This window comes from Crocodylus siamensis, chromosome 1 (assembly GCF_052110815.1).
Source record: "Crocodylus siamensis isolate JL-2025a chromosome 1, ASM5211081v1, whole genome shotgun sequence".
NCBI lineage: Eukaryota > Metazoa > Chordata > Crocodylia > Crocodylidae > Crocodylus > Crocodylus siamensis.
The window spans coordinates 29900388-29926085 of NC_143395.1; the positions used below are offsets into that span (position 1 = coordinate 29900388).

At 42.5% G+C, this 25698-nt stretch overlaps 1 long non-coding RNA gene across 1 annotated transcript; it reads left to right on the forward strand.

The window, feature by feature from the left end:
• Positions 1–1385: 1385 nt before the first annotated feature.
• LOC149872687 (uncharacterized) lies at positions 1386–25698 on the forward strand. Its single transcript, XR_016440051.1, has 3 exons — positions 1386–1404; positions 8143–8303; positions 25620–25698. It is a non-coding gene; the product is annotated as an uncharacterized LOC149872687 (long non-coding RNA).

Genomic DNA, 25698 nt, shown 5'->3' on the forward strand with positions numbered 1-25698 from the left:
GAACTCAATCATCTCATGGTCGGTGCTGCCCAAGTTGCCATCCACCACTACATTCCCTTCCCATTCTTCCCTGTTTGTGAGCAGAAGATCAAAAAGAACATGAACCCTAGTTGGCCTCTTCAACACTTGCACCAGGAAATTCTTCCCATTAGCAATGGTTTCACCATGCTTTTACCAAATATAATCTTTTGTAGCAAGATTCCTCACATATAAAGAGTTTAAATAGCTTTAGAGCCTGTAAGGCTTCCTAGATATCCTTATCGTCTTTGAAGCTCCTATAACTCAAGGAAAGCTGCTTTTGTTTAGTGCCGCATGGGCTGGAGTCCTATTGTATCCCCATTTGGTCAGATATTCAATGCCTAGGAAAACAAATGCCTAAATTCATATGGGCCTGGATCCACTGGTGTACAATGCACAAGCTATCAGTTGGTAATCAGAAGTATGTGAAAGGGTTGTGAGGTAGAATAACAGAGGTGAGCATCTGACTGCATTTAAACAGGGAAGTGAAAATTTGTCAAGGTTATGCCAGATCAGTTGAGGAGAACTGGTAGGTACGTGAGCAATCCAGCTGGCTGGTAAACCAGTGTGGGATACCAGAGAAAGGACTTGGAAGAAGAGCATGGATTGCTTTGGGTTGGAGATGCCAGGATAAACTCATCTCTCATTTCAGTAACCTTGTTACAAAGTGGCATTGGTAAGCTGTTCAAATGCCAGATGAGTCCCAACAAAAATATGTAAATGAAAGGTATTTTAATGTGAATCCACTCCAGTTAACCTGAAAAAAATATCAAGTGTATACAAGCACATAAAACAGTCAATTACCACACTCTTCAGAAGAAGGAAAAAAACTAAGCTGAACTCAAACAACAGTAGTTTCTTTTATCTATCAAAAGACTGCAGAAGTAAAATAAATATGCACAGAGAAATCAAACTGTCAAGAGGTTTCTATTGAAAGATGGGGACATATTGTTTGATAATTTTTGCCCACTTTTCCAGCTAATTCTATGTAGTGGGCAAATTGGCCATTTAAGGGCATGTGTAGACAAAACAGGGGCCCTAAATTTAAGTGGTGGGTTTTAAAAAACACTGCTTCAATTTAGGGCTGATTAAACCCCTGCTGTAGTAATTGAGCAATTATAGGGTTAAAGTGTTAAGAGGAGAGGTGTTATTCAGCCAGAGAATGGAGAGCTCCTAGTTATTTGAAAGATTATGTCTGGATGGTAAATTAAGAGGGAAGGAATGTAGTAATTGGGCAATTATAGGGTTAAAGTGTTAGTCATTATTATGGGATGGAGCTTGAGACCAGAACTCCACCTTCTGTTGTTCAAGAGTTGCTTTCATTTGCCCAATTAGGTGTTGTTTGCTCCTGAATAAAACAGCCTGAGGTTTGGGGCCTGGAGAAAAGTAAGTCTCAGTATTCTTTGTTAAGTAAGGAACTTAATAGTGGTGACAAGAAAATATAACTATGTCTTATAGAATCATAATCATAGAATCATAGAAGTAAGGTCGGAAGGGACCTTGTAGATCTTCAAGTGTGACCCCCTGCCTGGGCAGGAGAAAAACTGGGCTCAAATGACTCCAGCCAGGTAGGCATCAAGCCTCTTCTTAAAGACCCCCAGGATAGGAGCCAGCACCACTTCCCTTGGAAGTTGGTTCCAGATCCTAGCCGCCCTAACTGTGAAGTAGTTCTTATGGATGTCTAATATAAACCTACTCTTCAACAACTTGTGACCATTATTCCTTGTTATGCCAGGGGGCACTAGGAGAAACAAGGTCTCTCCCAAACCCTTCTGGTCCCCCCTAGTGAGTTTATAGATGGCCACTAGGTCCCCCCTCAACCTTCTCTTGTGAAGCCTGAACAGGTTCAGGTCCCGCAGTCTCTCATTGTAGGGTCTGCCCTGTTGTTTCCGGATCATGCGGGTGGCCCTCCTCTGGACCCTCTCAATGTTGTCCACATCCCTCCTGAAATGGGATGCACAAAACTGGACACAGTACTCCAGCTGTGGCCTGACCAGTGTCGCGTAGAGGGGAAGGATCACCTCCTTGGCCCTATTTGAGATGCACGTGTGGATGCAGGACATGGTTCAGTTAGCCCTGCCAACCATGACCTCTCATTGCCGGTCCATGTTAATCTTGGAGTCGATAATGACTCTAAGATCCCTTTCTGCCTTCGTGCTCTCAAGAAGGGAGTTTCCCATCTTATAAGTGTGCTGCTGGTTACTACTGCCCAAATGTAGCACCTTGCACTTGTCAGTATTGAAACGCGTCCTGTTTTTGTTAGCCCACCCCTGTAACCTATCCAGGTCTTGCTGCAGTCTTTCCCTCCCTACTAGTGTGCTCACCTTACCCCAAATTTTGGTATCATCAGCAAATTTAAACAGGTTGCTTTTCACCCCGTCATCCAAATCACTGATAAAGAAATTGAACAGCGTGGGCCGAAGGACTGAGCCCTGGGGGACTCTGCTGTCCACTTCCCCCCAGGTCGAATATGACCTACCCATCACCCTCTGAGTATGACCCTTCAGCCAATCTGCAATCCATCTAACTGTGTAGGCATCAATGCCATAGTCACCTAGTTTTTTTAATGAGGATAGGGTGGGAGACAGTGTCAAAGTCCTTGCTGAAGTCCAGAAAGACTACGTCCATGGCGACACCTGCATCCAATGCTTTTGTGACCTGATCATAAAAGGCAATCAGGTTGGTCTGACATGATCTGCCCCTAATGAAACCATGCTGGTTGCCCTTAAGAATCAACCCTGAGGCCAGCCCATTGCAAATGTGTTCCTTGATGATCTTCTCAAAAAGTTTCCCTAGGATTGAGGTATGACTGACAGGCCTATAGTTGCCCGGGTCCTCCCTCCTCCCTTTTTTTAAAGAATGGGGACCACATTGGCTATCTTCCAATCATCTGGCACCTCGCCTGAGCACCACGAGTGCTTGTAAAGCCATGCCAAGGGCCCTGAAATAATCCCTGCTAGCTTCCTCAACACCCTGGGGTGGAGAGCATCTGGACCCGCTGATTTGAACACATCCAGCCCCTCCAGAAGCTCTCTAACCTGGTCCTCCCCAATCTGAGGTCTTGCATTGCGGTGGGGAAGTTCCGGTCCCTGCACAAGAAAACAGAGGTGAAGAATTAGTTAAAGAGGTCTGCTTTCTCCTCTGGCACAACCACCAGATTGCCCAGAGGATCTTGCAGGGGCCCCAGATTTCCCCATGCTTTCTTCATCCTCCCTATATATTTGAAAAAGGACTTTTTATTATCTTTGATCTTGGATGCTAGCCTTAGCTTTCCTGACAGGCCCTCTATAGGACCGAACAAAGGAGGTATACTCCTCTTTGGAGATAGCACCCCCCTTCCACCAGTTGTATGCCATCTTTTTGGCAATCAGACATTCCCAGATGCCCCTGGTGAGCCGGGGGGGCTTTCCAGCACTCTTGCCCCTCTTGTTTCTTGTCAGGATGGTCACCCCTTGGCCCTGAGTATCATCTCCTTAAGGAATGACCACTCATCTTGGGCACTGAGTTCCCCTGCTCTTGAGACCCCCAGCACCTCTCCCACTAATCTCCTCAACTCATTGAAATTGGCCCTCTTGAAGTCTAGGTTTACCGCCTTGATGCAGGCCCTTGACCCCCTGCGTTGGATGGTGAATTCCAGCAAGTGAAGATCGCTATCACCCAGGTGGACAAGAACCTGGAGGCCCCTTACCAGGTCGTCACCTGTGGCCAGGACCAGGTCCAACAGGGCATTTCCTCTGGTGGGACTGTGCACCTTCTAAATTAAGTGGAGGTCCTGTATCTCGTCCAGAAACCTCCTGGAATGGTCCAACCAGGCTGACTGTTCCTCCCAGCAGATGTCTGGGTAATTTAAATCATCCATGACAACTACATCCCTTGCCTTAAGTGCCTCTATAAGCTGGCCTGAAAATTCCCGGTTCAGTTCCTCCCCTTGGTTGGGGGTCTGTAGTAGACCCCCACCGTTAAATCCCTCTCCCCACAGCCCCCTTGTATCTTGAGCCAGAACACTTCAGCTTGCCCCTCCTCTGACCCCATTCTGCTGGCAAAGGATTGGGCCATTATTTTCATGCTAATAAAATCACTGATGGGAACAAACAGAAGGCAATATTTTTCAGTGTTTGTGGCAGCAAAACATATTCCCTTTTAAGAAGTTTGTTGCAACCTCAAAAGCCAGGTGATAAAAATTGGGCAGAGTTGCAAAAGATCTTATCTGAACATTATACTCCAAAGCCAAACACTATTGTAGAACATTTCAAATTCCATAAGAGGAGGAAGGAAGGTGAATCTATCTTAGAGTATATTGCTGAGCTCAAAAAGCTAACTGAACACTGCTCTTTTGGAAATGTTCTAGAGGATATGTTGAGAGACAGACTTGTTTGTGGAGTTGGTGATATAAAAATCCAAAACACTTACAGATGAGGACAAACCTGTAAAGGTGGCAACTGCCATGGAAGCAGCAGTGAAAAATGTACAGATTTACATGTAAACCATAAAGAAACTCAGCATGAGCCTATAAACCAAGTACAAAGTTCTCAACAAAAGTTTAGACTTGGAGACATGTTTTCACTGTGGAGGCATCCATTCAGCCTCAGTTTGCAGACTCAATGTATTCCAGTGCCATAAATGCAGAAAGATGGAACACTTAGCAAAAAAATGTAAGGGGGGCTATCCAGCTGCACAGCAAGGTCAGGCCAAATAAAAGGGAAGAAAGCAAAAAGCTTATCTTGTACAGAAGGAGGAGGGACAGGAGGCAGATGAAGAGGGTCGACACTGTTTACTGTGTAATGGAGGATAAAGTGGAACCTTGCAGAGTAACTGTACAGTTAAATAATCAACCTGTATGCATAGAAATAGATACAGGAACTTTTGGCACAATTGTTAATGAAGAGACTTATCAGCAGTGTAAAGCAGGCCTGAGTCCATTGGAAAAGACAACAGTGAAACTAAAGATTTACACTGGGGAAAACATCCCAGTAATAAGATCAGTAAGTGTCCCTGTTACATATAAAGGACAACAGAAAACCATAAAGGCCTTAGTAGTAAAAAGAGAAAGGCCAAACTTGTTTGGTAGGACATGGCTGAAAAAACTGAGACTAGATTGGGAAGAAATATGTAAGTTAGACTTACAGGAAATGCCAGCCCTAAAATAAATCCTGGGGTCCTACCCTGCAGTATTCCAAGAGGAGTTAGGTACTTTGAAGGAAATAAAGGCTAGGATTTATATCCAAGAGGGCAGCCAACCAAAGTATTTCAAAGGCCAGTTCCTATGCTCTCAGAGAGAGAATTGAAACAGGATTGGATAGATTGGAACTAGAACGCAGCATCTCCCCTGTGCAAACTGCTGAATGGGCAACACCCATTGTACCAGTGGCCAAGCCTGATGGAACCATACATATCTGAGGGGACTATCAAGTCACAGGCCATCAAGTTTCTAAGTTAGACAACTACTCCATTCCATGCACCAAGGACTTGCTAGTAGTGCTTGGAAGAGGCCAACATTTTAGCAAGTTTGACATGCCCCAGGCTTATCAACAGATGGAACTCAAGGAAGACTGTAAGAAATTCACAATAAATATCCACAAGGGATTGTACCAATGTAATAGATTGCCTTATGGAGTTTCATCAGCCCCTGGCATATTCCAAAGGGTCATGGAAAATCTTTTAAAGGAGATTCCAGGGGTAGTGGTGAGGATTGTGGTGATAAGGAACACCTGGCAACACTCAGGAGAGAATTTCAAAGGCTGGAAGAAGAAGGGCTTTTTCATTAGGCAGTACTTAAGGATATAAGATCTACAACGAGGGAGTTCATCTCATGGCAGATAAAATCACAGCTATTGAAAAGGTACTGGCCCCATAAAACACATCAGAACTTCAGACATATCTGGGAATGTTGAATTATTATCATTGGTTCCTTCCAAACCTTTCAGCTCTCTTAGAACCTTTACATCACCTCTTAAGGAAAGGAACCTCATGGCATTGGGGAGGTAGACAAGAAAAAGCCTTCCAAGAATCTAAAGCTATTTAAATCTTACTTAGATTTAAGCTACTTAAGCTACTTAGAGCTTTTGGTTCATTTTGATCCCAGCAAAGAATTAATCCTGTCCTGATGCTTCATCCTATGGAGTAGGGGCTGTGTTGTCCCATAAACTGAACAATCGGGAAGAACGGCCTGTTCAATATGCCTCAAGGACACTAAACAAAGCTGAACGGGGTTATTCTCAGTTGGATAAGGAAAGTTTAGCTATTCTATTTGGCCCAAAGAAGTTTCATCAGTATCTGTATGGGAAGGCTTTCACCATCATAACAGACGACAAACTTTTGGTAGGATTATTTAAGGAAAATAAAGTAGTACCCAGTATGGCAGTGGCATAACTACAGCGGTGGGATTTGACCCTAGCTGCATTGGGGTAAAAGATTCTTTACAAGGCAGGCCATCAGCATGGGAATACTGACACCCTGAGTGGCCTACCACTCAGCTCCTACAGAGGAGTGCCCCAGGGAAGTATTTTGCTGTTGGAACATTTGGAACAGACACCAGTGAAGGTTTCTCAGATTAAAATGTGGACTAGGCAGGATCCTATACTATCTAGGGCAATGCACTACACCTTACAGGGCTGGCAAAAACAGAATCTGGGAGGAGAGCTTCGGCCCTTTTGGAACAGAAGTACTGAACTGAGCATAGAGGATGGCTGTAGTTTGTGGGGTATGCAAGTGGTAGTCCCCCCTCAAGGATGACAGAAAGTGCTGGCAGAACTACATGAGGCACATCCTGGAATTTCCTGAATGACAGCTCTGGCTTGCAGCTATGTGTGGTGGTCATGCCTAGATGAAGACCTGGAAAAGTTGGTCAAGCACTTCCCCCAATATCAAGTACATCAGCTGTCACTGGCACAGGCACCCTTGCATCCTTAGGAATGGGCAGGGCAGCCTTGGTTTCATCTGCACATAGACTATGCTGGTCCCTATTGTGGTGGGCCAGTAGGGGGCACTTCTGCACTGAGCCACCCACCTTACTGTGGCCGATCACCTTCCAGGCTCTGAGTGCCTCCCTAGGGGTGCCTCACGTCTGGCTGACCCCCTTCCTGGAGCACACTCACTAGCCTGGGGGTAATGTAAGCTACCACCACCCCGAGAAGAGACTCTCTCGGCCCTGTGTCCTTGGGGAAACACAGGCCTAATAGTCCTATGGGTACTTGACCCAGTACAGGCACTTGGGGCACTTCCCCAAATCAGGGGCCAAAAAGGAAAGTCTCCCTTAGTCCGCAGACCTAAGGGGCCTCTTAGGCATAATTTAGACCCACCACTCAGTAAGTCTCCTACACCGGTCACAAAGGAGAATTTTATTGATTACGGGGGTAGGGTGAAAATAGGGTACAAGATAGAGCAATATCATAGAAATCCCATAGAGCAAAACAGTCTGGCTGAGGTAGCCTTTTGATCATGCATCTGAGTTACTGCCAGCTATATATCTAATCAGATCTCAAGTAGCTTATTCACAAGCATCATCCAGAGGCTGTTGGAAATTCCCTCTGGAGGCAGGCAATTCCTAGCTCATGAGTTATGGTGGAGAGAGCCAGTTTCAAATGGTAAAGCTCCTCTCTAAGTCCGAGTCTTAGAGACTGGCCGCTGCCCCCTCCTCCTGGGCAGTCTTAACTTATATAGTGCCTGTGACCTCATTCACCTGGTTGCCTGTGGTATTCATCACAGATAATGCCCCAAATTTCACTAGTCATGAATTTAAGAAATTCCTTAATAAGAATAGAATAAGCACATTCAAACATCACCATACCACCCAGCTTCAAATGGTCTGGCAGAGAGCTGTGAGGACCTTTAAAGAAAGGATGAGAAAAATGACCAATGGAAGTTTAGAGACAAAATTGGCTCGATCTCTTTTGAAATACAGAGTCACAGCTTAAACCACCACAGGCATGAGTCCTGCCCAGCTATTAATGGGAAGGAGGATCAGGACTCATTTGGATATACTGTATCTCACTATGGAAGAAGTATGGAAAAAACAGACCCTTCAAAAACACAACCATGATTATTACACTAATGAGAGAGCTTTGGTGGGGTATGATTCTTTTTACGCAGAAAAATTCAGTACCCACCAACCTACTTGAATTCCAGGCAGGATCCAAGAACAAATGGCACCTTTATCTCTTAAAACTGGAGTCGGTAATGGCCAAATGGTGAGACAACATTAGGACGACATCTACTTATGAACCAACCTACCTGAGGGACCGGAACCATTGCCTGAGGAGGAGGGGTTTTGGAGGACCCAGAATCAGGTAGAATGACTGAGAATTCTGAGCCAAGAAATGTGAAACTATCCCAAAGCTCCTAGTCCGGAGGGCTGAGATGCTGGACAGAGAAGCCTGTTCCTGAGCAGCAGCATTATCCAGACAGAGAATGGAGAGATCCTAGTTATTTGAAAGATTATATCTGGGTTGTAAATTAAGAGGGGAGGAATGTAGTAATTGTGCAATTATAGGGTCCTGATGAGATGGAGCATGAGACCAGAACTCCACCCTCTGTTGTTCTAGAATTACTTTCATTGTCCCAATTAGGTGTTGTTTGTTCCTGAATAAAACAGCCAGAGGTTTGGGGCCTGGAGAAAGGTAAGTCTCAGTATTCTTTGTTAAGTAAGGAACTTAACACCCGTGTCATGCACACACCTGACTGATTTACCTACCTCTCCGGCAGGGAGGGGAGAGTGAGCTGCCAGTGGACAGAGCAGTCCCTGGGCTGCAGGGGTGGGGGGCTGGTGCTTCCCTCCATGGCAGCTGCAGCCCTACCCCTGGCAGCACCCACCTGCAACCATGCAGCTCAGGTGGTCCCAGGGCACTTCAGCTGTGGAGGAAAGCACCGGGCCCTCACACAGCTTAGGCACACCGGCAGGTTCTGGGGTGGAGGGGAGATCAGGCTCGTCCCTTTTCTTGGGCGGAGCCTGCCTTCCCAGGCTGCTGCCAGGCTGCCTGCAGGGCTTCCTGCAGGGCTTCCTACAGAGCCACAGAGCTGCACGGGCCCAGTGCTTCACTCCACAGCTGTAGGGGCAGCAAACTAAAACGCCTTGAAGGAGTTTTAATTTGCTGTGCTCCAAGTCATTTAAGGCACATTACGCCACCTAATTTCCTACTGATTAAAGCAGTGTGAAAGCATTTATCTCACTTTAAAGTGTCGTGCACACAAGCCTCTTGTTTTGTCTACACACAGCCTAAGTGGGGCAGACAGTCCTGGGGCTAGGATCCCAGCTGTGGGAAATTAACTGGCAGTTAAAAGACGAAGAGGAGAGCGAGTAAGCAGCTGAGGCTGGGGAAGGAGCAGTTTGTGGCCAGGCGGCAGACTGAAGCCCAGAGGACCTTGCTTCTAGGAAAGGCCAGAGCTACAAGGGCCCTCTCCTGCCACCTGGAGAAAGGTTGAAATTTGTTCTTTGCTTACTTTCTGGCTTGTTTGGGTCAAGGGTATTATTTGTGTAAAGGATTATTGTTTGGAGGGGTTTCTAAGGGAACAAAGACTGCTTGCACGCCAAGAAATCTATTTACACCTTATATATGTTTTACGTCCAATTATTATCAAGTAGCTTATGTAAGAGCTTTTTTTTGTAGAACTTGTGAGTTACCTTCATGGCTAATAATAGTCCTGCCTGTTGTTTCAAGGCTCCTATTTAAGCTATTCTCAGAATTCGCAGTAGTTTATAGTTGATGGCGTACAAATCCCATTAGTGCTGTCCCACTGAGTGCAGGGAAAAAATCTCTTCTATTTCCATAACAACTCAGCAATCTTGGGCAGTTGAAAACCATATTCTGGTATTCACAGATTTCACCAAGGCAAATGTGTGCAGGAGAGGCACAGGACCCATCTTTAGCAGATATAGATTTTTATTATATTCAAAGGTTTTTCCAGAATGCAGTGGTTAAACATAGTTCTTAGTGAAATCATGAAAATATAGTTTGGACTATAAAGAAGAAGGGCTTTGCTTGTTCATACTAAACTTTTGTAGTAATGTATTCTTGAAACTCATCATTTGCATGTACTAAATGTGAAGAAACCAGAAAAGGATATATTGTCTGTCATGTAGCTACTCTAGAAATAGCCTTACAATAATTACTAAAAATGTTTTTTCTTTTGAATATATTTGAACATTGTTTTATGAAATTATTCAATAGCATAATGAGACATTAACTAGCAATTAGCTCATGAATAAATCTGTTACATTAAAGCCGATGATGACAGTGAACATGTTTTACTGAAATAGAGAATTTCTCATTTTCGTTTTCAGTGACAAATATTTAGGAGAACAATAGAATATGTATATAAGTCAGGAACACAGAGAGAGAAATAGCCACTTGGGACAGTATTTATCTGTAGGGTTTAGAAATAAAAGAATCAGAAATGTGTTTGGAACCAGGTTAGGCCCAGATTGACCCTTGCCCAATGTGAGAATAGGAAAATGCTATTGAATTTAAAGAATTATTTATTTTCTAACATCCATATTCAATAGTTGAGTTTAAAATTGGTCCCATCGTAAATGGCATTATTTACAGTATGCAACAACAAAAAATGCAATTTTTAAAACTCTAGATCCGTGAGGTTACATTAGATCTGTGCCAGTGTAAATGAACCCAGATTCTGGACCTTCACCATTCTGTCTGCACCAGTTCGTCATGTCGAAGGTTAGATTCCACTGGAAGTGGATTGCTGTGACTGCCCTGTTCTAGATAACAGCTCTCGGCATGGGCAAAAACTGAGCTTTGAATAGAAAATAAAAAGAATCATGGATGTGGTAGGAAAGAACATTTGTTTGAAATTTAGAAAATATAACGGATACTACTTCGAAGGACTGCTTCTTGGAACTTTGCAGATATACCCTTGCCAGAAAAGCTTACTATATTAATGAATGACAAGAAGCAATGGTAACTGAAAAAAGAAGCTGGGTTGGGGAAAGGAAAGATGTAGAAGGCCACACAATGGAGAAAGTTTTAAAACATTTCACTTTCTACTATGTCTGCAGTAACCTAGGTATATACTTTTTCTTTTTCCCCATCATTATTCATTTACAGCTCAACTGTTACCACAGGATCCCTGAAAATCTTTAGGATTACTTTTTTAAACAACTAAACATCGCTTTCCAAGCCAGCCCTTTGTAACGAAAGTCTCCTTCATCCAAACTCCTCACAATCTCTGACACCTTCAGCTTTTGCTTTTGTTTACCTGCAAGATAGCCAGAATGAGGTCAAGTCTTTGCTGCCATCTAAGATGGGACCAGCAGAATGTCAATTGTACAACAAAATGCCATGTATTCTAATATTGCTTGGGTTCTGGGGCTGTGAAATTCAGATTCTGGTTTCGTTGGGGAGCCAAGCAGCAGGGCTTGATCTTTGAGAAGGTAATGCTCCAGCCTATGTAACAAGGATGGCAGAAGGACACATATGGTACTTTGAACCCTGGTTTGGCATTGGGAAATGTGCATTTGTGGGAGAGGGGAAGGGGAGCACAGCTCACTTGCTCAGCAGGGAATAGGGAGAAAAAAAGAGTCTGTAAATTTATTAACATACCAAAAGTATCAATTCACCAAGTAAAATTCACACATAAATCACATTTAGTTCTGGCTTTAGATTGGCAAGTGACCAGAGAGCTCAATTAATTTACTGCTAGGCTCAGATGGACTCTTGGTTTACCCAGTATGAGCGATACAGACTACTGCTCCCTAAACAAATGCCCAATCCTCAAGTGAGGCATTAGGCCTTCATGCAGGTAATCAAGCTTCAGCATAAGAATATTAATGGATCTTTATGAACCTTACCAGTCCTTTCCCCTGTTTTAGGAGAGGATTAGGCCATTCCAGCTTCACTGCTGTAGTTTCTGCCACGACAAACTTTGCAAACGTAGCAGTAATGCAAAACACATATTCATGTAGCAGTGTAAGATTTTTGTAATGACTGCATGCCAGTGGTTATCTATTTGGAGCCATACATTGAATAGCACTGGAAAGCTGTACAGACAGAGGTTTAAATTATTTTAATTAAGATGATATTAGGTTCTGTAAAAACATACACATAGATAGTCCCTGTCCTAAGGAGCTTGACATCTTAATAAACAAGAGACTTCTTAGATCCAGCTATATTCTCTACTCTTTACATTCTGTGAAGTAGTTAATTTTTCTTCATGTGTCCAGCCAAGCTAGGTGAGGTACCATGGAGACAAAGGTCTGTTTAATTTCTTCCTCCCACAGTGAACTTAAATGGGAAGTCTCACTCTGTTATCTGACTTGATCCATGACTTGCTAGCCCTATATTTAGATGGATGCAGGTAAGAATATCATTTATTGATGCAGTCAGTCACTTGCTATCCTGCTATGTCTCTATCCAGAGACATATGAAGGGACATGAGAAGGTGCATGTTTTTGTTTTGACATTTAGTCTGATGTCCATTTTTTCCTTACTTAAACCATCTGTTCAGTGCAGCTTCTTACTGTTTTTCTGAGTTACATGCTCTCACTTTTGCTAATAATATAACGACTAGTTCTTTGTTTCTTTAGATGTGTGCACGGGTATATATTACATATTAAATATGAAATAAAACAGTACAAAGAAATCTCTTATTTTTACCAGATACAGTCAGTATTGTAATTATTAGGTTTGACTCAAAGCACACTAATAGAACTCTAATAGGTAAATATGATAAGCAATTTGGTACTCAGGGGGCATGTCTATACATGCTCCAGCTACATAGTTGTTATTGGACAGTCTTGGCAGCGGAAGGGGCGTTTCCAATGCTACTGTGCACTAGTAATGAGCCACTGCGCAGTAGTGTTGGCATCATGGTTTGTGCCCACTGATGCTATGTCACTGAAGCAATGAGCTATACTGCCATAGCTCATCACTATGGTAACGTAGCATCTCATGTAGCACACCCAGTGGCTATCTCTACACATGTGCTTTACTGTGGAGTTGACTAATTAGTTCCACAGTAAAGCGCTGCTGTCCTCATGTGTACTAGTATTACAGTGCAATAAATTAATTAACTCCACCATAAGATAGCACTGTTAGGGACAGTACTGTCTTACGGTGCAGTAGTTTAGTGTAGTGAAACGCACATGTAGACAGTGACAGGGGCTGGCTAAGGCATGAGGGTGCTAAAGTGTAGGGGCTGCCTGCTGCATAGCTCTGCACTTCAGTACTCTTGTGCTCCAGCCCACCCCTCTGCCACCCAGCACTACCACTTGGAGCCTGGGGCTGACATCCCAAGCCTGCTGTCAGCCCAGGGTTGCTCCACCCCTGCTCAAAGTACTGCTGTCCCAGGTGCACATGTAGACATTGCTCCCGGGGGCAGCTGACTGGAGCTGGAGCTTATTGTGTTGCAGTAATTTCATATGTAGATGCACCCAGTTTTACTAGCTACATAAACAGAAGCTTAGATTTAAAGTTTTTTTTCTTCTGTAATAAAGGTTGTCTTTACTTTTATTTAGCCCGTGCTAAGAAGCTTTTGTGCCTATGATGAATATTTGTTTATTACATATTGGTTACTTCTTTAAAGATCTAATTGGTATATCACTGACTTGTTAAAAATTTCTTCTCTTTTCTTAATGTTAGATAAAACATGATTGCTATTTGGCAAACATGCGTAAGTACACGGGCAGTTCCAGGACCTTGAAAAGCAGGGTGAGGATAATGTGATGTAAGATCGTATATAACATATTGTTTTCTCCTGTTAAAAGAAACTAGAAGTTTTACTCGTACTTTAGGACCCTCGGGCTGTATTATTGAGTTTAAGACTGAACAAAATCAAATAGAACTTCGTTGGAACATGCATTAATTTTCTATATCCTATAAAATGTTCTTTATCATGTATAAAAAACAAAACAAACTAGACCTTCACACTTCTCTATGCACTATTTAGTTATGTTGAGGATTAGAGCAAAAAGTATTCCTGTACTCATTATCCATCTTTTTTTTTTCAGGCTCATAAAACAAAATCTAGCTTTCTTGAGCATATTGATTATGCATTCAATGCTTCACTGCAACTTATTTCCACATCTGAATTAACATTTTTAGCAAGAGTTAAAAACAGTCTGCAGGGCTGTGAAATAGGAGCTATATTACCAACAGCCACTACAGACAGCAGAATTGCAGAAGAAAGGCTAGCTTGATTTGTGGAACATCAAGACCATTAAAAAGGAGACAGTCATTAACACCAGTAGAATGAAGAGTTTAGAAAGATTTAACTCCCTCACTGCTGCCTGCATAGAAATGCTACTGCCACTGCCAAGGAGTTGTTTTTAAGCTTTGGGTGGACCAGGAATCAAAGAGGGCTGCAACTGTACCTCTGCAGCTGCATTCCTCCACCTCCCTCCACAGATCTGTTCCTGTACATGTAGGTGATTAGTGGTTCACACTTTCATTTGAAAATCTGTCAAGTATGTTTTATGTGGGACTTTGAGTTTAGATTTGAAACCCAGTAAGTGTGTCTATACATGCAATTAATGTGGAACAATAAACACCAGTTTGAGTTGGAGCTAACTACATCAGAGTGCAGTGTCTACGCATATCCCCAGGACAGCAGCAATTTGAGCTAGGATAGAGTAGGCCCAGGCTGGCAGAGAGTCAGCCCTAGGATCTGAGTGGTGGCATCAAGCAATGGAAGAGCTGGCTAGGGCAAGAGGGTGCTGAAAGTTTGGAGCCCTGTGGCTAGGTGGCAGGCAGGAGTCTGGCTCTTAGTTGGCTGGGCTGATCTGGTGCAACGTACACCTGTAGACAGCATCTCCATGTGTGTTTAATGGCCGTAAATTATTCTGGTGTAAAATAGTACCATCTCCAACAGTGCTATTTTTACAATGGCATAAATTAGATTATTGCAGCCTAATACCTTTGCATGTGTGGATGGTGATGCTTGACTCCACATCTAATTAATCTACTCCACAGTAAAATGCACATATAGACATGGCGAGTTTTATGGTTTTATGTCCCCAACCTAACACAGTCTGAATTTTATTTTTTAAGCTACACCTACCCAATGACCAGGGAAGATCTTTGCTGATGACTGGTGTTTGCCAGTGACACCAGAGTTATATAAAGGGTTTAAATGGATGTAATTGGCTGTCTTTTGTTTAAGATTTAGTTTCAGAGTAATGCCCTGAATAGACATATGTAATGGGGAAGTCTGTCCCTTTACAGAGAAACAGTCATCCTTATTAAGAAAGCCCAGCTGTGTGGCATTCAGGTAAGCAGGGAGTGTCCTACTGGGAGCTTCAAAAAGTCCTGGAAGAGTGAGCAAAAGGAGGAGGAAGCAAGCTATGGAAGGAAGACTAGAAGAAGGCCAATGTGGTGCCGATCTTCAAGAAAGGGAGGAGAGTGGATCCGGCTAACTACAGGCCCATTAGCCTGACTTCTATCCTGGGGAAGATCTTAGAAAAGTTTATTAAGGAGGCCATCCTTGATGGACTGGCCCAGGCTAACATTCTAAGGGACAGCCAGCACGGGTTTGTTGCAGGTAGGTCTTGTTTGACCAATCTCATTTCCTTCTACAACCAGGTGACCTACCACCTGGACGAGGGAGAAGAGATTGATGTCATATATCTTGAATTCAAAAAAGCTTTTGATCTGGTATCCCATGATCACCTCTTGGCCAAACTGCCCAGTTGTGGCCTTGGCTCCACCACGATCCGCTGGCTGGAAAATTGGCTTTGTGGTCGGACCCAGAGGGTTGTGATTGATGGCAGTCACTCATCGTGGTGCCCTGTGACCAGTGGGGTCCCTCAAGGCTCTGTCCTTGGACCCATACTGTTCAACATATTCATTAACGATGTGGACATTGGAGTCAGGAGTGGACTGGCCAAGTTCGCCGATGACTCCAAACTTTGGGGCAAAGCATCCACGTCAGAAGATAGGCGGGTGATCCAGGCTGACCTGGACAAGCTCAGCAAATGGGCAGACGAGAACCTCATGGTGTTTAATACCGAAAAATGCAAGGTTCTCCACCTTGGGAGGAAAAACCTGCAGCACCCTTATAGGCTCGGCAGTGCTACGTTGGTTAGCACTACAGAAGAAAGAGACTTGGGGGTCATCATTGACCACAAGATGAACATGAGCCTGCAATGCGATGCTGCGGCTAGTAAAGTGACCAAAATGCTGGCGTGCATCCATATATGCTTCTCGAGCAAATCCCGGGACGTCATTCTCCCCTTGTACTCGGCCTTGGTGAGGCCGCAGCTGGAGTACTGCGTCCAGTTTTGGGCTCCACAATTCAAAAAGGATTTGGAGAAGCTTGAGAGAGTCCAGAGGAGAGCCACGCACATGATCAGAGGTCAGGAAAACAGATCTTATGATGACAGGCTGAGAGCCACGGGACTCTTTAGCCTGGAAAAGCGCAGGCTCAGGGGTGAACTGATGGCCACCTATAAGTTTATCAGGGGTGAACACCAGGATCTGGGGGAACGTCTGTTCACCAGAGCGCCCCAAGGGATGACGAGGTTGAACGGTCACAAACTCCTGCAAGACCGTTTCAGGCTGGACATAAGGAAGAATTTCTTTACTGTCCGAGCCCCCAAGGTCTGGAACAGCCTGCCATTGGAGGTGGTTCAAGCACCTATATTGAAGACCTTCAAGAGCAAATTGGATGCTTATCTTGCTGGGATCCTATGACCCCAGCTGACTTCCTGCCCTTTGGGCAGGGGGCTGGACTCGATGATCTCCCGAGGTCCCTTCCAGCCCTAATGTCTATGAAATCTATGAAAGTCTAGGAACAGGTTTCTGTAAGGAGGAGCCAGGCTGCTGTGTTGGTGCCAAAACAAAAGTGCTTCACCTCCTAGTACCCAAGATAGAGCAGGAGAATAGTATTTTGTTTGCTTGTTTAATAATAGAATAAACTTTGCCTCAGAGGGCAACCTGGGTAGTTCTTAGAGAGCAAATTTCCCTACAAAAGCCAGCAGGCTATGCAACCTATTTGCAACCACGCTAGAATTCCAAGAACTATATGTTCTCTTCCAGACATATCTTGTTTTAAGGTAGCATTGGCCTATAAGAGCAAATTTACTTTGAAATCAGGTGATCAAGTGGGCTACGTTAATGTGTCAAATATGCATCTTTGATAAAGTGAAATAAGACTTGGGGAGGAATGAATGTGTGTTTTGCCACTAAGCTTTGTGCTACTTAAATGACATAGCGAAGTCTAGATTTAACTCTTTATTTTTTAGTGCTGAAATAGCACTCTTTGACCTCCTTCCTAATGTCTGCTGTTAAGGAACCCTTCACTTTTATTTACAAACAACAAGATTTAAGAAGAAAAAGATCTGCTCTACATGTAAAAATTTTGGACTAAGACTTGCAAAGTTAAGTTCACTTTCCTCCTTTTTGTCATCCTCTTCAAAACTGTTCAGGGAAGATAAACTAAATAGCTTGTCAATGCATCATTCACATGCCAAGTATTAAGCTGTAACTCCAGAACCTCTTCACTTTTTTATAAAACATAAGTATTATAAGCCTCATGGAATGAACTGTAGACTCTGTAAAAAGAAAAGTAAGTTCTGAGATGATCTGTATATTATGGAATCATCAGCAAAGCTGGTAAAAATATTAAAATATCTATTTTTGAATGTTTACATTTTGGAATGTTGAAATTTTTCCTGTTCTTAAAAAAATGTAATGGAATTTTTTATCGAAAAATATCAATTGGTAAATATTAGCCATTAAGAAATTATTATTTATTAAGTTTGCTATTTTAAGTGAATTTTTTAAAGTTTTCTAAAAGACATATTGATGACAAATAACTAGCTCTACATAATATGAAATCATAGGAAAGTAGGGCTGGAAAAGACCACAGAAAGTCATTTAGTCCAAGCTCCCACTCATGGCAAGACCATCTTCGTCTAAACCATGCCAGTTAAGTACTTGTCTAACCAGCTCTTAAAAACTTCCAAGGATAGAGACTCCACAACCTCTTTGGATAGCCTATTCCACTGTATGGTAATAAATATCTCTTCACTAGAGCTAAGCAAAAACTGAAAAATACAGCTTTGGTTGTTGTTCTGTCTGCATACACTGAATAGTTTTAGTTGGAAAGTATATTTGAGGGCTTTTTTACCAACCTGCTTGACCAATCTTATCTCCTTTTATGACCAGGTGACCTATCACCTGAACAAGGGAGATGTGATTGATGTCATATGTCTTGACTTTAAAAAAGCCTTTCATCTCGTATCCCATGATCACCTCTTGGCAAAACTGGCCAACTGTGGCCTTGGCTTCACCATGATCTGCTGGCTAGGGAATTGGCTAACTGATTGGACTCAGAGGATGGTAGTTGATGGAAGACAATCGTCATGGTGCCCTTGACTAGTAGGGTCCCTCAAGGCTCTGTCTTTGGGCCAACACTATTCAACATCTTCATTAATGATGTGGACATTGGTGTCAGAAGTGGACTGGCCAAGTTTGCCGATGACACCAAACTCTGGGGTAAAGCGTCCACATCTGAGGATAGGAGGGTGATCCAGGCTGACCTTGGCAGGCTCATGAAATGGGCAGATGAGAACCTGATGATGTTTAACACCAAAAAATGCAAGGTTCTCCACCTTGGAAAGAAAAACCTGCAGAATACTTATAGGCAGTGCTATGCTGGCTAGCACTATAGACGAAAAGGACTTGTGGGTGATAACTGACCACAAGATAAGCATGAGCCTTCAATGTGATGGTGTGGCCAGTAAAGTGAGCAAAATGCTGGCTTGCATCCATAGATATTTCTCAAGCAAATCCTAGGACGTCATTATCCCATTGTACTTGGCCTTGGTGAGGCCGCAGCTGGAGTATTGTGTCCAGTTTGGGCTCCAAAATTCAAAAAGGATGTGGAGAAGCTTGAGAGGGTACAGATGAGAGCCACATGCATGATCAAAGGTCAGGAAAACAGACCTTAGGATGAGAGGCTGAGAGCCATGGGACTCTTCAGCCTGGAAAAGTGAAGGCTCAGGGGTGATCTGGTAGCCGCCTATAAGTTTACCAGAGGTGCTCACCAGGATCTGGGGGAACGTCTGTTCACTAGAGCGCCCCAGTGGATGATAAGGTCAAACAATCATAAACTGTTCAGGACTGTTTCAGACTGGACATAAGGAAAAAATTTCTTACAGTCTGAGCCCCCAAAGTCTGGAATAGACTGCCGCTGGAAATGGTTCAAGCATATACTTTGAACACCTTCAAGAGAAATGTGGATGTTTATCTTGCTGGGATCCTATGACCCCAGCTGACTTCCTGCCCCTGGGGCAGGGGGCTGGACCCAATGATCTTCCAAGGTCCTTTCCAGCCCTAATGTCTATGAAATCTATGAAAACTTGGTGGTAGTGATGCTGGCAGTTCCCAACCTTCATTCATTCTAGCCAACTAGTTAGGGCACTCGCATAGTTTTTCAAAGATCTGGGTTCAATTTTCCTCTTCTGCCTTAGAAGATGTGGACCAAGATCTCCCATAAGAATGCCCGAATCCAGGAGTTATCAACTAGGGGTATGCATACCCATGGGGGTACTCTGAAAGGTCCCAGGGGATACGCGGGGGTGGGCAGGGATGAAGCACTGCCACCCTGCACCACTGCTCATAGGAACAAGGCTTGGGGAAGGTGAGAGCAGGGCTGCACAATCACACTGTTGCCACCGCTCACTATATCTCTCCTCTGCATCTGTCTGCTCACTACTCCCTCTCCCCCCCATGCTGTGTCCAGCCGCTAACCCCGCCCCCACTGTGTCTGGCCACCCCCCCGGGGATACACTTATTAAAAAGGGGACTGCTGGGGATACACTTATTTAAAAAGGTTGAAAACCCCTGTCCTAATCAACAAGCTATAGGGGAACATATCAGTCTCTGAAATTGATGCTGTTCCACTTTGCATAATTAACCATTCAGTGTTGAACCTCTCTCTCAGGAGAGGGGCTTAATCCCCAGGTGATTGGATATTCTGTGGTGAGGTTCCCACAATCCCTCTGAAGCTGTTCCACTTTGCATGGAATGCTTAAATATTCATTGAGTAAGCAAGTGACTCTATAGCTTGGTGGTTAGGGAATATTTCAAGGAGGTGGAAGCTCAGATCCCTTGAGATAATTTAAGTATCCCACATCTTAGGGTGCATGCCATAAAAAGGGGACACCAAAAACATAATGATAAATCTAGTCATTGTCTTTGCTTTCTCATAAGTGCTCTAAAACTAAAAAAAATATTTTGGATCAAATATATTCTTTCATGTCAAACACAACTTTTTTTTCTCTAGAAAACAAAACAATCTGTATTTGGTTGAACCCAGTTCTCTCTGTCATCCCCCCCACCCCCTCCAAGTTTTTTGGTTTGGCAGCTGAACTGAAAGATCAATTATTCACACAGAGTTACTCTTAACATTAGGCAATTGGGAATAAGCCATGCAAAGAAATAAAACAAATTAGGAATTAAGGTAAACACTGAGAGGAAACAAATGTTACTTTTGATTAGAATGTCACCTTTGACAGTGTTGGTATTGATTGGCTGCTTTATTTAATTATTTCTGGCACTTAAAAATGACTTGTTGAAGTTAAAAAAGAGAAATCATCAGTGCTCAGTTTCTCTGAATCTGTTGACTCAGAGGAATGGCCCTAGTTGAATGAATTGTAACATATGAACCAACTCCTGGGAAAATGTATTAGTTCCAGATTATTTTTTTAACCCTAAAGCTGAATTCCAATTATAATCTCTGCAGTTCACCTGCAAGCAAATATGCAAGCAGTTTTTTTTATCACTTACCCAGGCAATACTTGACAAGAAAAAAAACCTAAATTAAACTAATTTAATGTAACTGCTAAAAGGGCCTGACTGAATATTTGGATGGGGATATTACTTGGATAAGGAAATAGACAGGAGACTAGACTGCATATAACTTTGCATTCCAACTTTAGAACTGATCATTACCAGCCTTGTAAATGTTATCCTCTGCCCTGCCAGGAAGGGCGGAAGGCCTCTTGGATTGTTTCACTCATTCCACAGCCAAGAAAACCAACCTATGAACCAATTTCTTCTCAAATCTGGCTTCTTTTTGTTTTTAATGGCACATGACAATTAAGGACTTGATCGTGTGAGGTACTGGATATTCTCATTGCAGTGAAAAAGGAACTTAACAGCTCTGAGCATAATCAGGCCCCAGGCCATTTTCAGTGATTATTTTATATCATTTTTTTGACATTGAAAATCCTTCCTTTAGTAATATTCTATGCACTAATCCAGGTGCAATTTTGGAAGCACTGTTCAGCCTTCATAAAAATACAAGCACATACCTGTCAGGGTGGGCTTTGTCAACAGTGTATTTTCCTTCTAGAATGTTAATGCAGCTTTGTATTCACTTCCTAAGCATTGTGGGTGTTTTTTATTCCGTTGTTACTTGCATGCATCTTTTCTTGTCCTCCTATTTTATCACTGAAAGTGGTTAGCACAGAGAATGTGGGTTGTCATCTTTGAAACAGGGCTTTATATCTCAGTGTAATGAGATGCCATCTTGTCACATTTTAATGTGAATGCCTATGATTTTGCATCTGTTCCTTTCGAATGGAGTCAACACAGGCAAAAAGCTGTTATTACCAGGGAAACATATCTTCTTGCTTGGTTGTGCTTCAACACAATACAGGTAAGTCTACTGGAAATGGTTCTTAAATGATGCCAGGTCTGAATACGAGAACTCTCCACTAGAAGAAAACCTGTAATGTAACAATGTAATGTACAGATAGTCATCTATCTGTAATGCCTGGCTTCCCATTACTGCATGACAAAATACTGTTCACCTTTTTCCTGGCTTTTATCTTAATCTGTCCTTGGAAATTATATTTATATTACAAAGTTTGAGTAGGTTTTCAATTAGAAGTGTATGCAAGAGATGCTGAGCATTGAGACTTTGCCTTTGAAAATCCCAGCTTCCAAATACAAGTATATTAAAAGAGCCCTATTGCATTCCTTGAAGCTATACTAAGCTGATGTGCAAGGTGTAGAAATCTGTCATCAGGCTGATCATCTAGAATTGTTTTCTGTTCCTTCCAGAACAAAAACACTCTCAACTCCATAAGGGTAGATTCCTATACTTGTATGGAGCTCCACTGAAGAGTCAGTTAATGTTACGTGCTTACTAAACAGTAGTTACTATATGTCATAAAGTTAATTCTTCAGGCCTTGCCTTGTCCTTCCTTGTTTTTCTTAGCAACTATGTGAATTTCATTAGGAGCATCATGGTAGAAGATTGGTTATAAGTGGTACTTGATTAAAGAGACAACCTGGCAGCCTCACGTACCATCAAAAAGGATTTTCTGGCAAAAACAACAAGGATGGCTACAGGAAAAAGGGGGCTCAGTGGAGTAGCACGGTAAACACTGGCAGAAGGGTGAATATTCTAAAAAGAAATGAGGTTAATTATATGAAAGCATAAAGAACAGCATGGAAGAGAGCTCAAAGGTCTTGTCTGAAAATGCTCTATGACAGGTCAATCAGAGAAAGAAGTCAACCTCTTGTTATTGAATGAAATGTCCTGGCTCTAAAACTTCTATGACATTTACAGAAGTTGATCAATAAGATAGAGAAGAGAGAAGGGGCAATGAAAAATTGTAAAAAAAAATTGGGTTGACATGGTCATAGAGACAGGATAGGAATGTAACTTCTGCAGCAGCATTCTGATTAGATACAAGGAAAACAAGAAGATTGCAGTTGCCAATACCAAAGTGTTGCCTTAACACTTAACACAGATGAGCTGTTGAAAGGTGGGATGAGAGCCTTACCTGTGTGAATAGATAGGAAGGATCTATATCTCTAGGAATCTCTTAAACGAAAACAAAAAAAGACTAGGATCAAGCACGACTAGGATGCCTGCCAAAAAAAGGCATACTTACCTGGCAGTGGAGACATGACGATGATAGCATAGGCCCAGATAGTTATACTGACATGTCAGGGGAGATCCCATTTTTCTCAGCCTTGAATGACTTGGTGTAGTTGAGGGTGCAACCTGTCCATTACACTGCAAGCAGGCCTTCCTGTGAGAGGATCTCGGCTACGCAAGTTATGGTAATGGGGAATTGCCTTTGGGCTTTCCCTCTAGCTTGGTCCTTCTGTGTTTTGACTAGGGGGCATCAGAACTCCAAGGCCTTCAAGGCTTGGCTCTTGCACGTAAGATGCCTGCCGTGGAATTGGGAGCATCTGATGCTCCAGACTGAAGTCTGGGAGGTAGGATACTTGCCAGTGGTAGTGCCACACAGACTTGAAAGACTGAGCTCTGCTCAGCTGGTAGAATTTGGAACTGATTTGGCTGATTCAGCCTGACAAGTGAAATAAAAAAAGTACTGATGTACAATAGTTTAGGGGAAAATTAAATATATTGCTCTTAATCCAAAGAATATGAGGAATTTTATGTAATGAAAACATTGTCATGATACACATTTGTCTCCTTGGTCTTTCACAAGGTATCTTTAGCTTTTCAGTGACAAGTAGTTAGGTGTTGGGTTTTGTTTTTATATTTCATCTGGTATTTAACACCTTCTTGAAATAATGCAGTAATGTTTTAGAAAGAAAAGGTAAGCTCTGGAGGGCCTAATTTTCCAGCCCTTCCTCCTGAGTAGTCATGCTGATTTGATTTGGAGTACTTGCCATAAGAAGGCCTGAAACAGCCTCTCCTAAAGGACATCACTGGCATGACCTACTTTGAAGTCCTCTATCTAAAGTCAGCCGAACCCTAATGTTTTTATGGGCAAAACCTTAGGAGATACAAGGCTGATGTGACCTACCTGCAGCCAAATAAGCTGCTTATAGTTCAACATAAGCAGTTACCTAAGAAGATAAACTTCTTGCTCTGTATTACTGGGAGTGATCTCACTGCAATCATGAATGTTTTGTGGCAATTTGGCTGACACAGCAAATACTAAAGTTAGATTAAACAGTGTGCACATGAACTATGGGAGACATTTCCAAGCTTATTCACAAGAACAAAATATATCTGGAGGTTCCCAGCTGACAGAGCTTACATGTGATGGCTACAGGCACACATCACTTTAATCCCATCTCTTTTTTATGTATATGTAAATGGTGTAGAGGTGTATTATAAAAACTAACCAACTTTTCCTGAGTTTGGGACATGCAAGATTGAAATGTACAGAGGGAAACTGGAGTAGCTAAACAGAGATCAAAACAGGGAGATGAGATCAGAAACACAGTGGACATGGGGGAGGGAAGCTGACAGGAGAGCGGATGAAGGGTCTGGATACAGTTGCAAAAAGCATAGCATTCAGTTTTCAGAGTTTAGCAAATGTAGTTCTTTGTCTGGAGATGGGTGTCAGGAGGTTCCTGGGTCCATGCTCTAAGAGAGACTTCTCTAGTCAGAGGAAGTAGGAAGAAAGGACCTCAAAGATCACATAATATAAAACTAGGCAAAGGATAGCTAAAGTTTAGAGGTTGAATATGATCACCGGACACTTTGAGTTTGTAAAAGGACGTACATTTTGTTAAGCAACTCCTTCCCATGATATAATTGCACTTGTTTCTTGTAGAATCTGGCAAAAACAAAGCAATAATTGCATGTATGCTTCAAGTCTGACTTGTATGTAGGCTGAAAAAGAAAATTGTGTCTTAATTCATCCAAGGAGCATTCAGCATAATGGTCCTAAGTAAAATGGAGTTAGCCATTTAGCTTTCCTTTAGTATAATGAAGCTGTTTGTGACTTCCTATGGATAATGTCAGCTAGCAAGCTAATTATCCAAACTAAACATTGTACAATGGAGGCTCTTGGTAGGGTAGGAATACTTAAAATGAAAATTTGGATTCCTTTTTTCCTCATATTATGCTGTTGCTCATTGTTACTTTAGACTTGAATAGCAAGCATGGAAAAACTCAAGCGAACTCAGCGCACCTCATTTGGATCATTATTGCTTCTTGAAGTGTTTTAATGTTAAAAATGGGTCAAACACTGTTTGCAAATTTTCATTCTGTTCTGGATTTCATCATTTACATTACAAGACTGAAAAGCTTTGAATAGTATATTCTGTTGCTGCTTGAGAGAACATTAAGCATGTGCTATATTCTAACTGTCTAGGCATTTAACAAGCCAGGAGGCTCCATACAAAAAATAAGTGCCACAGAGATATAGAAATAGTGCTAAATTATTTTTCACTCCCTAACCCACTCCCATTAAGGTATGTAACAGTGAAATGCTTGTAGTGCTTCTGACTTTTTTGTAAAGTGCTTTGAACTAGGTATTATTAGTATTTCATTTTCAATTGCTTTCCTCATGTAACTTGTTGGAAAATGTTTCAGCTTAAGTTCTTTTTCTGTGATTGGTGGGTGTACACTTCTTCTTTTTTATTTTAATTCTTTTTGAAAGCTGGACCAACATTTTATCAGTTACTTCTAAGTCACAAGATGGTATAACAGTACTTTTTTCCATTATTACCTGTTCTAATTGTATTTGTTGATTGTGGTGTTTTAAAGCCTGAAAATCAGCACACGCATTCAGATGAAGTAACTTTGGGCTTGGGAGAGGGGGTGAAAGATATAGGCATCTTGAAAAATCACTTTTGAGCATGTTCTGTAACATCTGTTAAGATCTGAGCAGCTCCTACTGAAACCTTTCCCCTTTCTTCCTTAAGGATACCCATCGCATGGCTCTAAGAGGGACTGCAGTTACCTGGCAGCTTGGACAAGGACCTGCTGCTGGGAGCACAAAAG